This window comes from Dendropsophus ebraccatus, chromosome 11 (genome assembly GCF_027789765.1).
Source record: "Dendropsophus ebraccatus isolate aDenEbr1 chromosome 11, aDenEbr1.pat, whole genome shotgun sequence".
NCBI lineage: Eukaryota > Metazoa > Chordata > Amphibia > Anura > Hylidae > Dendropsophus > Dendropsophus ebraccatus.
In genome coordinates, this window is record NC_091464.1 from 24,786,374 (window position 1) to 24,801,755 (window position 15,382).

The window sequence follows — 15,382 nt, forward strand, 5'->3', positions numbered from 1 at the left end:
ACGAGTGTGAGCTTTATTGTGGCCTGTCGTCTTATTGAATTAGCCAGAAAACCATTAGTTATCCACTTTCAGACTGATGGAAAAGACACCAGGCGGAATCTTCGTGCTTTCTTCAAGGGGTTGTCCAGGATTTGAAAAACATACTTGTTTTCTGTGGGGAAAAAAAACAAACCAGTGCCACACCTGTCATTCATTTCAGTGGAGCTGAGTGTGGTGCTACAGAAATCAGCTGTGTTGTTCTAATCCTGGACAAACCCTTTAATTCATGTCATGTGATAACTGCCAGCTATTGTTTAAAGGTGCGTTTACACTTAACGATTATCGTGTGAATTTGCGCGATAACGATCGAATTCAAACGATAATCAAATTTTTAGCGAACGACCAACGACGATTTGAGAACATGTTGAAAGATCAAAATGAACTATTCCTTGCTCATCGCTTGATCATTCGCTGTGTGTACACGAGCCGATTATCGCTCAAATGCAATCGTTATTGCGAAAATTCGAACAATAATCGTTCCGTGTAAACGCAGCATAAACCAAATCTCGTCAATAAGTGGAAACAATCCTTGGATTCTTGTTCTCTGGAGCAGCAGTCCAGTCTATGTGTACAGCTGAAATGTATAGTTTTGAGGGCAAAGATTCTGTATATTTGTAGTCTATTCATTACATTGCCGCTCACTCTGGGCTTAGGAGTCAAGTGGGCGGTCTTATTAGAGATTGCCAGCTCTCTCTGTGTACACACCTATATAGGGAAGGCTGTCAATCATTGATAAAGGCAGCCCACTAGACTTCTAAACCTGAAACCTTTTACTCCTTCATGACAAAGCCCAATATGGTTCAAAATTTATATTTTTGTATTTTAACTTTTTGTTTCTCGCCTTCTAAGAACTATAGCGCTTTTATTTCTCCATCTACAGGGCCATGTGAGGTCTTGTTTTTTTCAGGAACAAGTGTACTTTGTAATGGCACCTTATCATCTACTATAAAATGTATGACGGAAACCAAAAAATATTGTTTATGGGGTGAAATTGAAGAAAAAAATGGAATTTTGTAACGTTTGTGGGGTTCCTGTGTCTATGTAATGCACTTTATGGTAAAACTGACAAGTATCTTTATTCTATACAGTAGTCTGAACAACGATATGTCATGTTTACATAGCTTGCCTAATGTTTTAACCCTTATGCGACCCGTACGTCCAGGGCCGCCTCCATGTGTTCAGAGCAGGGCCACGTGGCGGCCGCGCTCTGAACCACCGCGGTCCCGGGACCGCGGCTATTAGCGGGCACGGTCCGATCACCGTGCCCGCTAATAAAGTAATTGGATGCAGCTGTCAAAGTTGACAGCTGCATCCGATTACTTGAATGCAGCCATCCCTGGTGTCTAGTGGGGTGGATCGCTCCTCCGTGACGTTGTCCCGGAGGAGAGATCCACACATCTTACGCCGTAATGGCGCTGATCCCGGCTCGGCATTCGGTTGCTTCCGGCTGCAGCAGCCGGAAGCAATCAATGTGCCGATCTCATCGCTCTATGCTGCATATCTATGCAGCATAGATCTCAATGAGAGATCAGTGCACTTATACTAGAAATCCTCCATGGGGACTTCTAGTATAAGTGTAAAAGAAAAAAAAAGTGTTATTGTCAATAAAAAGCTCCCTCCCCTAATAAAAGTCAGAATCACCCCCCTTTTCCCATGTTATAAACATAAATAAATAAACATGTTTGGTATCGCCGCGTGTGTAATCGCCCAAACCATTAATCACACTACTGATCTCGTACGGTAAACGGCGTAAGTGCAAAAAAATCCCAAAGCGCAAAATTGCGCATTTTTGGTTGCATCAAATCCAGAAAATTTGTAATAAAAAGCGATCAAAAAGTCGTATATGCGCGATCAAGTTACCGATAGAAAGAACACTTCATGGCGCAAAAAATAACACCTCACACAGCCCCATAGACCAAAGACCATAGACCAAAAGCGCTATAAGCCTGGGAATGGAGCGATTTGAACCCCTTAGCGACCCATGATGTATCTGATACGTCATGGTGCCGCGAGGGGTGTTCAGAGCGGGGTCCCAGCGAACGGCGCTGATCCCGGCTGACATGTGCAGCCGGGCAGTGCCTCTATTAGCCGGCGCGGGTCCCGTTGCCGCGCCGGCTAATTAAAGGGAACCTGTCACCCCCCGTGCCGGGGTGACAGGCTCCCGACCCCCCGTTAGAGCCCCATATACTTACCTAATCCCGCCGGGTCCCGCTTCTGGAGGTGGTCGGGTGACGGAGATCTCAGCAGCTGCAGCCCGGCGCGTGCTGAGAGATGAGTCCAACACCCATAGAGAATGACAGGAGAGTCCAGCGCTCCGTCATTCTCTATGAGCGTTGGACTCATCTCTCAGCGCGCGCGCCGGGCTGCAGCGGCTGAGATCTCCGTCACCCGACCACCTCCAGAAGCGGGACCCGGCGGGATTAGGTAAGTATATGGGGCTCTAACGGGGGGTCGGGAGCCTGTCACCCCGGCACGGGGGGTGACAGGTTCCCTTTAAGCCTCTAAGTGCAGCTGTCAAACCTGACAGCTGCACTTAGAGGCTTCAGACCTCACGTCCCTGGTGTCTAGTGGGACGGATCTCCCCCCTGCGATGCGATCGCAGGGGGGAGATCCGTTCTCCTGCCCGTGCCGGGCCTCAGTGTCGGAATGACGCTGATCCTGACTCGGCAATAGATTGCTATGGCCTGCAGCAGGCCATAGCAATCTATGACCAATCTCATCGATCTTTGCTGTGTATATACACAGCATTGATCTCTATGAGAGATCAGTGCTGTGTATATACAAGTCCCCCAGGGGGGCTTCTAGTTTATGTAAAAAAAAAAGTAAAAATGTGTTTTAATTAATAAAAAATGCCCTCCCCTATTAAAAGTCCAAATCACCCCCCTTTTCCCATTTTATAAATATAAATAAATAAATAAACAAATAAACAAACATGTTTGGTATCGTCGCGCGCGTAATTGCCCGAACTATTAATTAATCACATTACTGATCTCGCACGGTAAACAGCGTAAGCGCAAAAAAATTCCAAAGTGCAAAATTGCGCATTTTTGGTCGCATCAAATCCAGAAAAATGTAATAAAAAGTCGTATATGTGAATATTTGCAAAGTACAATTGGTTTAGCAAAAAATAAGCGCTCATATACGTCTCTAAGTGAAAAAATGCAAGTGCTATGGCCTTTTACACATAAAGTGGAAAAAGCAAACGTGCAAAAACGAAAATTGGCTTTGACCTTAACGGGTTAAGGATAATATATATCTTAACAATGGTTTGAAATTTTTACAGGCATTTGCAGTAGTAAATCCAGGGCATTGATCACTGCCACTGCTATCAGGGCTGGCCTTTGGGTTGTGCGACCTGTGCGCTTGCACAGGGCACCTTACTCCCGGCCAGCTAGGGGGCGCTCTGGCAGACAGAGCGCTGCACTGCACATCTAACTTAAGGTGCGTTTACACGAAACGATAATTGGCCCGATCGTACGATTAACGATGTCGGAGTAATGATTTTTTTTTTCATAACGATCAGCGTTTAGACGGTACGATATATCGTACGGAAAAATCGTTTTGCGATCGCGCGCCCGCAGCCCGGCCCCCTGCTCGCAGCCCAGCCCCCCGCTCATCCGCAGCCCCCTGCGCCGGCTCGATCGCCACCCCCGCCGCCGCTCTGATCGCCACCCCCGCCGGCGCTCCGGTCGCCACCCCCCCCCCCCCCCGACGCCGCCACCGCTCTGATCGCCCCCTTGCTGCCGCCGCTCCGATTGCCACCCCCCCTCCCCCGCCGCCGCTGCTCCAATCGCCCCCGCCGTCCGCGGTCATACGTTACCTGCTCCACGCAGCAGGTCTTCAGACATCCCCCGGCTCCGCTCTTCAGTGCACTGATTGGCTGAAGAGGGGAGCCGGGAATTTCAAATGGCTCCTCTTCAGCCAATCAGTGCTGAAGAGGAGCACTGATTTGCTGAAGAGGAGGTGTTTGAAATTCCCGGCTCCCCTCTTCAGCCAATCAGTGCACTGAAGAGCGGAGCCGGGGATGTCTGAAGACCTGCTGCGCGGAGCAGGTAACGTATGACCGTGGGCCGACGGGGGCGATCGGAGCGGCGGCGGTGGGTGGCGATCGAGCCGACGCAGGGGGCTGCGGATGAGCGGGCGGCCGGACGATCGCCACCCGCCGCCGCCGCTCCGATCGCCCCCGTCGGCCCACGGTCATACGTTACCTGCTCCGCACAGCAGGTCTTCAGACATCCCCGGCTCCGCTCTTCAGTGCACTGATTGGCTGAAGAGGGGAGCTGGGAATTTCAAACACCTCCTCTTCAGCCAATCAGTGCTCCTCTTCAGCACTGATTGGCTGAAGAGGAGCCGTTTGAAACGATCGGCGAATCGGCGAAGGAGGAACGGAACGATTGGCGAATTTTTGGCGAACGACGATTTGATGACATGTTGAAAGATCAAAACGATCGATGTCTCGTTCGTCTTTTGATCGTTCGCTGCGTTTACACGTACGATTATCGTTCGAATTCGATCGTTATCGCGCAAATTCGCACGATAATCGTTACGTGTAAACGTACCATTAGAAATGGAAGTTAGATGTGCTGCCTGTCTGCCGGGGCGCCCCCCAGCTGGCCGCCTGCCTCTTCCATGCTGCAGGAGTGAAGAAAGCTGAGAGAGAAGCACGGAGAGGGAGAACTGGGACCGAGGAGGAGGCACAGACAGAAGGTGGGAGAGACAGCAGCTGCACGGGGGAGGGCAGACACACAGGAAGTGCTGCAGGAGACACGGCCCTCCCGGGAACAACGGCAGGTGAGAGCTGTGGTGCCGCTGGTACAGAACACAATCACCAGCACTGAGGAGAGGAGAAGGGCTGCCATAGTGTGTGATGAGGAGCCCTGTATACACTGGAGGCGGCCATAGTGTGTGATGAGGAGCCCTGTATACACTGGAGGCTGCCATAGTGTGTGATGAGGAGTCCTGTATACACTGAGGAGGCAGCCATAGTGTGTGATGAGGAGCCCTGTATACACTGGAGGCTGCCATAGTGTGTGATGAGGAGCCCTGTATACACTGGAGGCTGCCATAGTGTGTGATGAGGAGCCCTGTATACACTGGAGGCTGCCATAGTGTGTGATGAGGAGCCCTGTATACACTGAGGAGGCTGCCATAGTGTGTGATAAGGATCCCTGTATACACTGGAGGCTGCCATAGTGTGTGATGAGGAGCCCTGTATACACTAAGGGGGGTTGCCATAGTGTGTGATGAGGAGCCCTGTATACACTGAGGAGGCTGCCATAGTGTGTGATGAGGAGCCCTGTATACACTGGGGAGGCTGCCATAGTGTGTGATGAGGAGCCCTGTATACACTGGAGGCTGCCATAGTGTGTGATGAGGAGCCCTGTATACACTGAGGGGGCTGCCATAGTGTGTGATGAGGAGCCCTGTATACACTGAGGAGGCTGCCATAGTGTGTGATGAGGAGCCCTGTATACACTGGGGAGGCTGCCATAGTGTGTGATGAGGAGCCCTGTATACACTGAGGAGGCTGCCATAGTGTGTGATGAGGAGCCCTGTATACACTGGAGGCTGCCATAGTGTGTGATGAGGACCCTGTATACACTGAGGGGGCTGCCATAGTGTGTGATGAGGAGCCCTGTATACACTGACGAGGCTGCCATAGTGTGTGATGAGGAGCCCTGTATACACTGGAGGCTGCCATAGTGTGTGATGAGGAGCCCTGTATACACTGGAGGCTGCCATAGTGTGTGATGAGGAGCCCTGTATACACTGAGGGGGCTGCCATAGTGTGTGATGAGGAGCCCTGTATACACTGAGGAGGCTGCCATAGTGTGTGATGAGGAGCCCTGTATACACTGACGAGGCTGCCATAGTGTGTGATGAGGAGCCCTGTATACACTGGAGGCTGCCATAGTGTGTGATGAGGAGCCCTGTATACACTGAGGAGGCGGCCATAGTGTGTGATGAGGAGCCCTGTATACACTGGAGGCTGCCATAGTGTGTGATGAGGAGCCCTGTATACACTGAGGGGGCTGCCATAGTGTGTGATGAGGAGCCCTGTATACACTGGAGGCTGCCATAGTGTGTGATGAGGAGCCCTGTATACACTGGAGGCTGCCATAGTGTGTGATGAGGAGCCCTGTATACACTGAGGAGGCTGCCATAGTGTGTGATGAGGAGCCCTGTATACACTGAGGAGGCTGCCATAGTGTGTGATGAGGAGCCCTGTATACACTGAGGAGGCTGCCATAGTGTGTGATGAGGAGCCCTGTATACACTGAGGAGGCTGCCATAGTGTGTGATGAGGAGCCCTGTATACACTGAGGAGGCTGCCATAGTGTGTGATGAGGAGCCCTGTATACACTGAGGAGGCTGTCATAGTGTGTGATGAGGAGCCCTGTATACACTGAGAAGGCTGCCATAGTGTGTGATGAGGAGCCCTAGTGTGTACATAGCTCTGTCATGTGTGTGTGTGTACATAGGTCTGTCATGTGTGTGTGTGTGTACATAGGTCTGTCATGTGTCTGTGTGTGTGTACATAGCTCTGTTGTGTGTGTGTCTGTCTGTCTGTCTGAGTGTCTGAGTTTGGGGAGCTGGGTGTGGTAGTTGTGTGTATGGCTGGGGGGTAGTTTGGTGAATGGATCTGGGGGTAGTCGTGTGTATGGCCAGGGGGGTTGGTTGTTGTCGATGTGTGAATGGTGGAGGGGTAGTTGTATGTATGGCCGGGGGGTAGTGTAGTTGTGTGTATGGCTGAGGGGTAAGGTAGTTGTGTGTTTGGCAGGGGTAGTTGTGTGAATGGCTGGGGGTAGTTGTGTGTATGGTTGGGTCATGGGTGTTGTCTGGAGGGCTTGGAGGCTAAAGGTGTGTGTTTGGGGGGGGGGGGGGCACAGAAAAAAAAGGTTCGCACAGGGCGCCATTTACCCTAAGGCCGGCCCTGGCTGTTGTGGTGTCACTGTGTCCCGGTACCATTCACTGCATGAATATTGTCTATTTGACTGTTTCTGGTTTAGTAATTTTTGTGCACGTTAAAATACAGCATTATCCATTTTTACCATCAGATAACATATATGTTTTTCCTTTTCAACATACACATTAAACGCAGTGTGAACCTTGCCTTACAGTGCACAGTGGAGTTTTATTTTCATGCACTTGATTTATTTTGTCTGGCCTCTGTTCTTCCTATGGACTGTAGTTACCCTGGTCTCCTCCTTTCTGGTTACTTATTTTCTTGGACTCTTCCTGGCTTTGTTGCTGGTTCCTTGCTCCTGCTTTGCCCTGTGGACAAAAGTTTGAAGGCATACAGGAAAATGTAGAGACGAAGCTAAACAGGGCCGTCTCTAGGTAATTTTGACTACAGGACGAATCTTGATAAAAGTGCGCCCCGTCCCCGAGTGATGTCCATGTCTCAGGTAGATATGTAAATTATTATAGGTGCAGTATGAGTAGACACTGAGTCTTACCACAAGAGGGTGCCCACTGCCCTATAAAAAGGCTTTTCAGGGCTACTGGTTAGTGTATGTCCTGACCTCAAAATCATTGGTAATTGTTCTCAAGTTTTCCAGTGTAAACGCTCATAGTTCACACAGTTTTTAGATATGAACGGAATTACAAATATTCTCAGAATATATAAATTTTTTTTTTGTCTAAATGCCTATTGTTTAACCCCTTCAAGACCAAGCCTATTTGCACCTAAAAGACCAGGCTCATTTTTCAAAATCTGACCTGTCTCTTTTTATGCGCTTATAGCTCAGTGATGCTTTAACGTATGCTAGCGATTCTGAGATTTTTTTTTCGTCACATATGACACTTTATATTAGTGGCAAAATTTGGTCACTACATTGTGTGTTTTTTGTGAAAAACATCAAAATATCATGAAAAATTTTAAAAAATTAGCATTTTATGAACTTTGAAATTCTCTGCTTCTAAAAAAAGAAAGTTGTATCACTTAAATTAGTTACTAAGTCACATTACCGATATGTCCTCTTTATTCTGGCTTCATTTCATAAATTTATTTTACTTTTTTAGGGTGTTAAGGGGCTTAGAAATTTATCAGCAAATTACCACATTTTCGTGAAAGTTTCCAAAACTGATTTTTTTTAGGAACCAGTTCTTTTTTTAAGTTGATTTAGGCTTGTATACTGGAAACCCCCATAAGTGACCCCATTTTGGAAACTACACACCTTAAAGAATTAATCTAGGGGTATAATGAGCATTTTAACCCTACAGGGGATGGAGGAAAGTATTCACCATTAGGCCGTAAAAAAATGAAAAATTTAAATTTTCCAATAATATATACGTTTAGATTAAAGTGTCTCATTTTCAAAAGGAACATGAGAGAAAAAGCACCCCAAAATTTGTAACGCAGGTTCTCTTGAGTACTACGGTACCCCATATGTGGGTGTAAACCACTGTATGGGCACACAGCCGGGCTCAGAAGGAAGGGAGCGCCAATTAGCTTTTCCATTGCAGATTTTGCTGAAGAAGTTTCCGAGCGCCAGGTGCATTTGCAGAGCCCCTGTAGTGTCAGCAGAGAGAAAAAACCCCATAAGTCACCCCATTTTGGAAAGTGCACCCCTCAAAGAATTCATCTTGGGGTAGGATGAGCATTTTGACCCCACAGGTGTTAGAGGAAAGTATTCAAAATTAGACAGTAAAAATGAAAAACTCTAATTTTTCCAATAATATGTTCCTTTAGTTTGAAATTTCTCAATTTCACGAGGAACAAGAGAAAGAAAGTACCCCAAAATTTGTAACGCAGGTTCTCCTGAGTAAAAAGGTACCTCATATGTGGGTATAAACCACTGTATGGGCACACAGCGAGGCTCAGAAGGAAGGGAGCGCCAATTAGCTTTTTCAATGCAGATTTCGCTGAAGATGTTTCTGAGCACCAGGTGCGTTTGCAGTGCCCCTGTAGTGCCAGCGGAGTAAAATCTCACCATAAGTCACCCCATTTTGGAAAGTGCACCCCTCAAAGAATTCATTTTGGGGTGTGGTGAGCATTTTGACCCCACAGGTATTAGAGGAAAGTATTCAAAAGTAGACGGTAAAAATGAAAAACTCAAATTTTTCCAATAATATGTTCCTTTAGTTTGAAATTTCTCAATTTCACGAGGAACAGGAGAGAAAACTCACCCCAAAATATGTAACGCAGTTTCTCCTGAGTAGAACAGTACCCCATATGTGGGTATAAACCACTGTATGGGCACACAGCTGGGCTCAGAAGGGAAGGAGCGCCAATTAGCATTTTCCGTGCAGATTTTTCTGAGCACCAGGTGCGGTTGCAGTGCCCCTGTAATGTCTACAGAATAGAACCCCCCAAAAGTCACCCCATTTTGGAAAGTACACCCCTCAAAGAATTCATCTTGGGGTAGGATGAGCATTTTGGCCCCACAGGTATTAGAGGAAAGTATTCAAAATTGGCCAGTAAAAATTAAAAACTTGAATTTTTCCAATAATATGTTGGTTTAGTTTGAAATTTCTAAATTTCACAAGGAACAGGAGAAAAAATGTACCCCAAAATCTGTAGGTTACAGACAATCTGGGGTGGTTACGGATAAACTGAAGTGCTTATAGGTAATCTGAGGTGGGTACCTGTAATCTGGCGTGGTTACGGGCAATCTGGAGGGGGTCACTGGCAATTTGGGGTGGTCAGAGGCAAGGTGCGGTGGTCAGAGGCAAGGTGCGGTGGTCAGAGGCAAGGTGCGGTGGTCAGTGGCAAGGTGCGGTAGTCAGAGGCAACCTGCAGTGGTTGCGTGCAATCTGGGGGGTTACATGTAATCTGGCATGATTACGGGCAACCTGAAGTGGTTATGCGCAACCTGCGGTGGTTACGGGCAACCTGGAGGTGTTACAGACAATCTAGAATTGTTATGGATAGACTGAAGTGCCTATAGGTAATTTGGGGTGGTTACAGGCAATCTGGGGTGATTACGGACAATCTGGAGGGGGTCACTGGCAACGTGCGGTGATTACGGGCAACGTGCGGTGGTTACGGGCAACGTGCGGTGGTTACGTGTAATCTGGGGGGGTTACGTGCAATCTGACGTGATTACGGGCAACCTGCGCTGGTTACGGGTAATCTGGGGGGGGGGGTTAGGGGTAATTTGGGAGTAAACTATTTTACTATATTACTATATTTTCACTATATTACTATGATTACTGTGATATTTTCTATCACAGTAATCATAGTTCAGTAACAGGGACCAAATTGGTCTCTGTCACTTTAAATTTTCAGAGTTGGCTGGTTCTGGAGCGCATGCGCACTTCAGAAGCAGCCTGGACGTCGAGGAGGAAGGAGCTCCAGGATCAGGTGAGTATATGGGGAAGGGGGGGGGGGGACGGGGTGACTGGGGGGGGTGGGGGTGGGGGGGCACAGTTACACTTTTTATCCCCTGTCACCAATCATTCATGGTGACAGGGGATAAAAAGTGCCGGCGGCACATGGTACAAGTGATCAGCGGTATATAGTATATACCGCTGATCGCTTGTACCGGGACCCCACAGGGGGGTCTCCGATCACTGCCCCATGCTCTTCTCTACCTCCAGTGGCGGAGAGCATGGGGTTTTCATTCATTTTAACATTTTGAGTACTGTGAACAGACATTAGTCTGTTCACAGTGATGGCGGCGGCCATCTTGGATCTGATGGCCGCCGCGGGGAGGGGGGGGTTAGTTACTGGGGCACTAGGGGGGCTGATCTGGGGTCTGATTTTACTTATTTCATTTCCCCCCCACCATGGATTCACAGTGGGGGGAGATGAAATACAGCGGCAGCACCGGCCCATTATTGACCGCCGTTTCGGTGGTCACTAAGGGGTTAATGGGGGTCAGCTGCGGGATCGCAGCTGATTCTCATTATCTCCGGGGCTGCAGTCAGATGAGAGCGGGATCGCTATCCCTGCAGCGATCCCGCTCTCATCATAAACCCCCCTGAAGTCAGGAACGTATATATACATTCCTACTGCACGGGGCATGTGCAATAGGAACGTATATATACAGATTGCTGACGTGAAGTGGTTAAAAGAAAAAGTCATCACTTGAGATTCACTAAACAAGCGATTAAGCGATTTATCTGTGCATGTAAAAGGAACCCTAGCAGCCATGGTTACATACGGCTAATCTATGAGGGTGTAACATCTGCAAAAAGTTGCAGATGTTGCTTGATGTGTGTGTTAAAACTTTGCTCACCAGGTGGGTGGGCAAAGGTGTGTGACAAAGGAAGAGTGCCAATTGTAGCTGAAAGGCAGCATTGGCATTTCATGTATGGACTCAGATTAAGCTGTGGAGCTGTGTTTACCCCTTACAGTTGCCCCCAGGTCATGGTGATGGAGGGGGGCTTCTGTGACATTCTCTTTAAGTACAGGATTATAACTAACAAACTCCCATATTTTCAGGTCTAAGGGCACAAACAGAGAACTGCAAGCCCAGATGTGGATTTCAGCATACAGATAAACTGTACAGCAAACAAGTGTTGTCTCCTCCAGGAAGATTCCATTTGCACTAATAAAAATGGCTGCGAATGTTTCCTAGTAACTCTCTAAACACAGACAACTGTCCAGGCTTTTCGCATGGTAAACACTGTCATGTGAGGCGGCTCTAAAAGTAGACTTCAGCAGTCCTGTGACCAATACACCCATTCTGTGCTGTTACACTCTCACTAAACGAGACTTTACAAACAAATGGGACAAATGGTACAAAATAAACATAAAAGCAAAATCACAGCTTCAAGGAATGTCGTACATACAGGTTATAGAGATGGGTAATAATCTATCCATGTACAGGTAGAATTCTGCTCAACACCCTATTCATTTAACACTGTTAGTGCTCAATAATCATTGTTTCTATATAGAGGCAGTTCCAAGAGCGAGCTCTGACAAACTGGCACAAGCCTCATGGGGAATACTGCATTGCTTAGTCCCAGGTTGTCTGGAACAACACCGAGAAATCATAAGCAGCTTTTGAAAAATGTTGTGTCACTAGAAGAATTTTAGTTATGGACAAGGAGAGAAAGGAGGGCTGCACCTCACACCTATCGCTGACACTAATGCCTCTCTGCTACATTTTAAAACCAACGCCAGGATGTTGGTATATAATTTGATCAAACCATATTGCCCCATGTACTACGTGCAGGTCCTCTGGTTCACATGAGTCCCTACACTAATGCTGCGTTTACACGGAACGATTATTGATCGTATTTGCACGATAACGATCGAACTATAATCGTATGTGTAAACACAGCAAACGATCAAACGATGAGCGAAAAATTCATTTTTATCTTACATGTTCTTAAATCGTCGTTCGCAAAAAATTCGCAGATCGTTCCGTGTAAACAGTCGTTCACCGATTTAACCAATGTGCGAGATAAGTTTAAGCAATCGCAAAACGATTTTTCTGTACGATATACCGTTCCGTTTAAACGCTGATCGGTATAAAAAAAAGTTTGTTACTTCTAAATCGTTCATCATACGATTGGGCGGATTATCGCTACGTGTAAACCCAGCATAAGGGCCCTATTACACGGGACGATTATCGTGTGAAAAATCGTTATATCGTTCGAATTTGAACGATAATCGTTCTGTGTAATTGCAGGCAACGATCAAAAAATTGTTATGTGGTTGATCGTTGATTTAGATCTGAACCTAAAATTATCGTTAATCGTTTGCTAATTGTTCGCTGTAATTCCACGTTCGTTCGCTCAAGTTCTGCATTTTTTCACTAATTGTTCAGTGTAAATAGCACATTGCTCATTGTTTTCCTGAGATCAGAAGGAATAAACTATCGCAATAAGGATCGTAATAACGATCGTATCTAACGATTTCAGGTTAACGATAAACAATCTCGTTTGCGATCGTTAGTTGTTAATCGTTAAAAATCACTCCGTGTAATAGGACCCTAACTCACCACTGTGTCAGTCAGCAACCGCTAACCCCGCAAAGTGAGCACAAACGGGGAAAGGACCCCACTGTCACTGGACCAATCCCCAAGGGCCCCCCAAAACCCAACAGGCACCGCCGGCGGAGAAAGCTGCCACCAAGCAACACAAGTGTGAACATGGTCTTATCCCTCACCATTGCTCCTGCAGGTAGAATGAGAAAAATAGGAGGTACAAGTCATGTGTGCACAGGTGCCTACTGCTGATTGGGGCACATGGGTCTTACCAGTAGAAGTGTTAACACTCAGAAAAGAGAAAAGCGTAAAATATGGACAAGGAAAGAAAGGAGGGCTGCACCTTACACCTATGTCTGACAATAATGCCTCTCTGCTACATTTAAAAACCAACGCCAGGATGTTGGTATATAATTTGATCAAACCATATTGCCCCTTGTACCACGTGCAGGTCGCCTGGTTCACATGAGTCCCTACACTAACTCACCACTGTTTCAGTCAGCGACTGCTAACTAGAGATGAGCGAACCTGCCGAGGTTCGGGTTCGTATGAACCTGAACTCTCAGCTTCTGACTGCTGTTATGTGCCCGCTCCGTTGAGAGGGGGGATACAGCCGGAGGGCCGCCTGGAAAACTGGGATACAGCCTATGGCTATGGCTGTATCCCAATTTTCCAGGCGGTCCTCCGGCTGTATCCACCCTCTTCACGGAGCGGGCAGACAGCGGCAGTAAGAAGCCGAGAGGTTCATACGTACCCGAACCTCGGCAGGTTCGCTCATCTCTACTGCTAACCCCGCAAAGCGAGCACAAACAGGGAAGGGAGGCCATAGAATGTCACAGGACCAAACCCCACTGTCACAGGACCAATCCCCAAGGGCCCCCCCAAAACCCAGCATGCACCGCTGGCAGAGAAAGCTGCCACCAAGCAACACAAGTGTGAACATGGTCTCCATGTCCGTAAAAGAATTTTAAGGTCTTCATAACTGTGTGGTCTAGCACCAACACAAGTATTTAAAGAAGCCCTTTACACAAAACCATTGACAGTCACTGTGCTGTGGCCTCTGAATGGAGACTAAGGGCATGCTCATACAGCTTATAACCCTGTAACTGTTTTCACACGGAAATTGGGGCAATGCTTAGTCCCACCAACACATGCGCGAACCACAAATGTAAGACCGTTGCAATGCATACAGGATTCACCTAGTAAGTAGTTAACCAATGCCCCTAGTAGGCAGTTACCCACCCCCAGCATGCCTCTAGTAGATAGATAACCCCCCCTCCCCCCAGCATTCCCCTTGTAGGTAGTTAACCCCCCTCCTCCAGGCAGAATTCCCCCAGTGGGTAGATAACCCCCTTCCCCAGGCAGAGTGCCCCTAGTAGGTAGATAACCCCCCTCCCCCAGGCAGGATGCCTCTAATAGGAAAGGGGAGAAGGAGGAGATTGTGGTTGGTCCAACCTCTGTGCGACCTGGATATCTTAATGTGCCCCTATCCTGTGGGTAGGCTGTTTTAGCAAGAAATTAGCTGTGTTTTTTCTAAACTCTTTTTATACTCTGTAAACTATGTAGCATAGGTTGGCAGCTTATTTTCACCATGTTGAAACCCGTTAGTTATACTGTTTAAGCTGTGATTGTTGGAGATGGGGTTTAAGCTGTGATTGTTGGAGATGGGAAGATAAACTGCTAAAACATATATCATACATGTGACATTATAGGGGTGAATCCCTGAGAAAACACGTGACTAAGGGTTGGATTGAGAAAAAACATTGTTTTAAAAAAATAACACACAAAAAAAACATGAAAATAGTTAAAGCCAGCCCCCCCAACTGCTAAAAAAAAATTCCCTTAAAAAATAATGAGGCTCTTGGTTACCATTTGGAAATGGTGTAAACTACCCCACCACGTTACGGTGGCCTCATACCGGGGCAGTCCTACACTGTACTATGGCCTCTCCATGGCATGAAATACGCCTATGCTCTGGGCATGCAAGATCCTTCTTATACCGGCAAAAGTAATTAAACCACCTGGGTGGGGTAGGTGGAGTGCACGACCAAGTAGAGGCAGCCACTCTTCCCCTCTGGAACACAGAAAAAAAGAAATTTGGTCATCTCTCCTAGAACACCATTCAGACTAGGCAGGAGCATGTTGCTATGGCTGAAATTGCAAACACAAAAAAATAGTTACCTTACCATTGGTCTAATGACCCAGACTAATGCTGCGTTTACACGAAAAGATAATTGGCCCGATTGTACAATTAACAATGTCGGAGTAACATTTTTTTTTTTCAAAACGATCAGCGTTTAGACGGTACAATATATCGTACAGAAAATTCGTTTTGCGATTGTTTCGCGGTCGCTTAAGCCTATCTCACACATTGGTTAAATCGGTGAACGACTGTTATCACGGAACGCTTTGCGTATCTTTGCGAACGATCAACGACGATTTGAGAACATGTTCAAAGA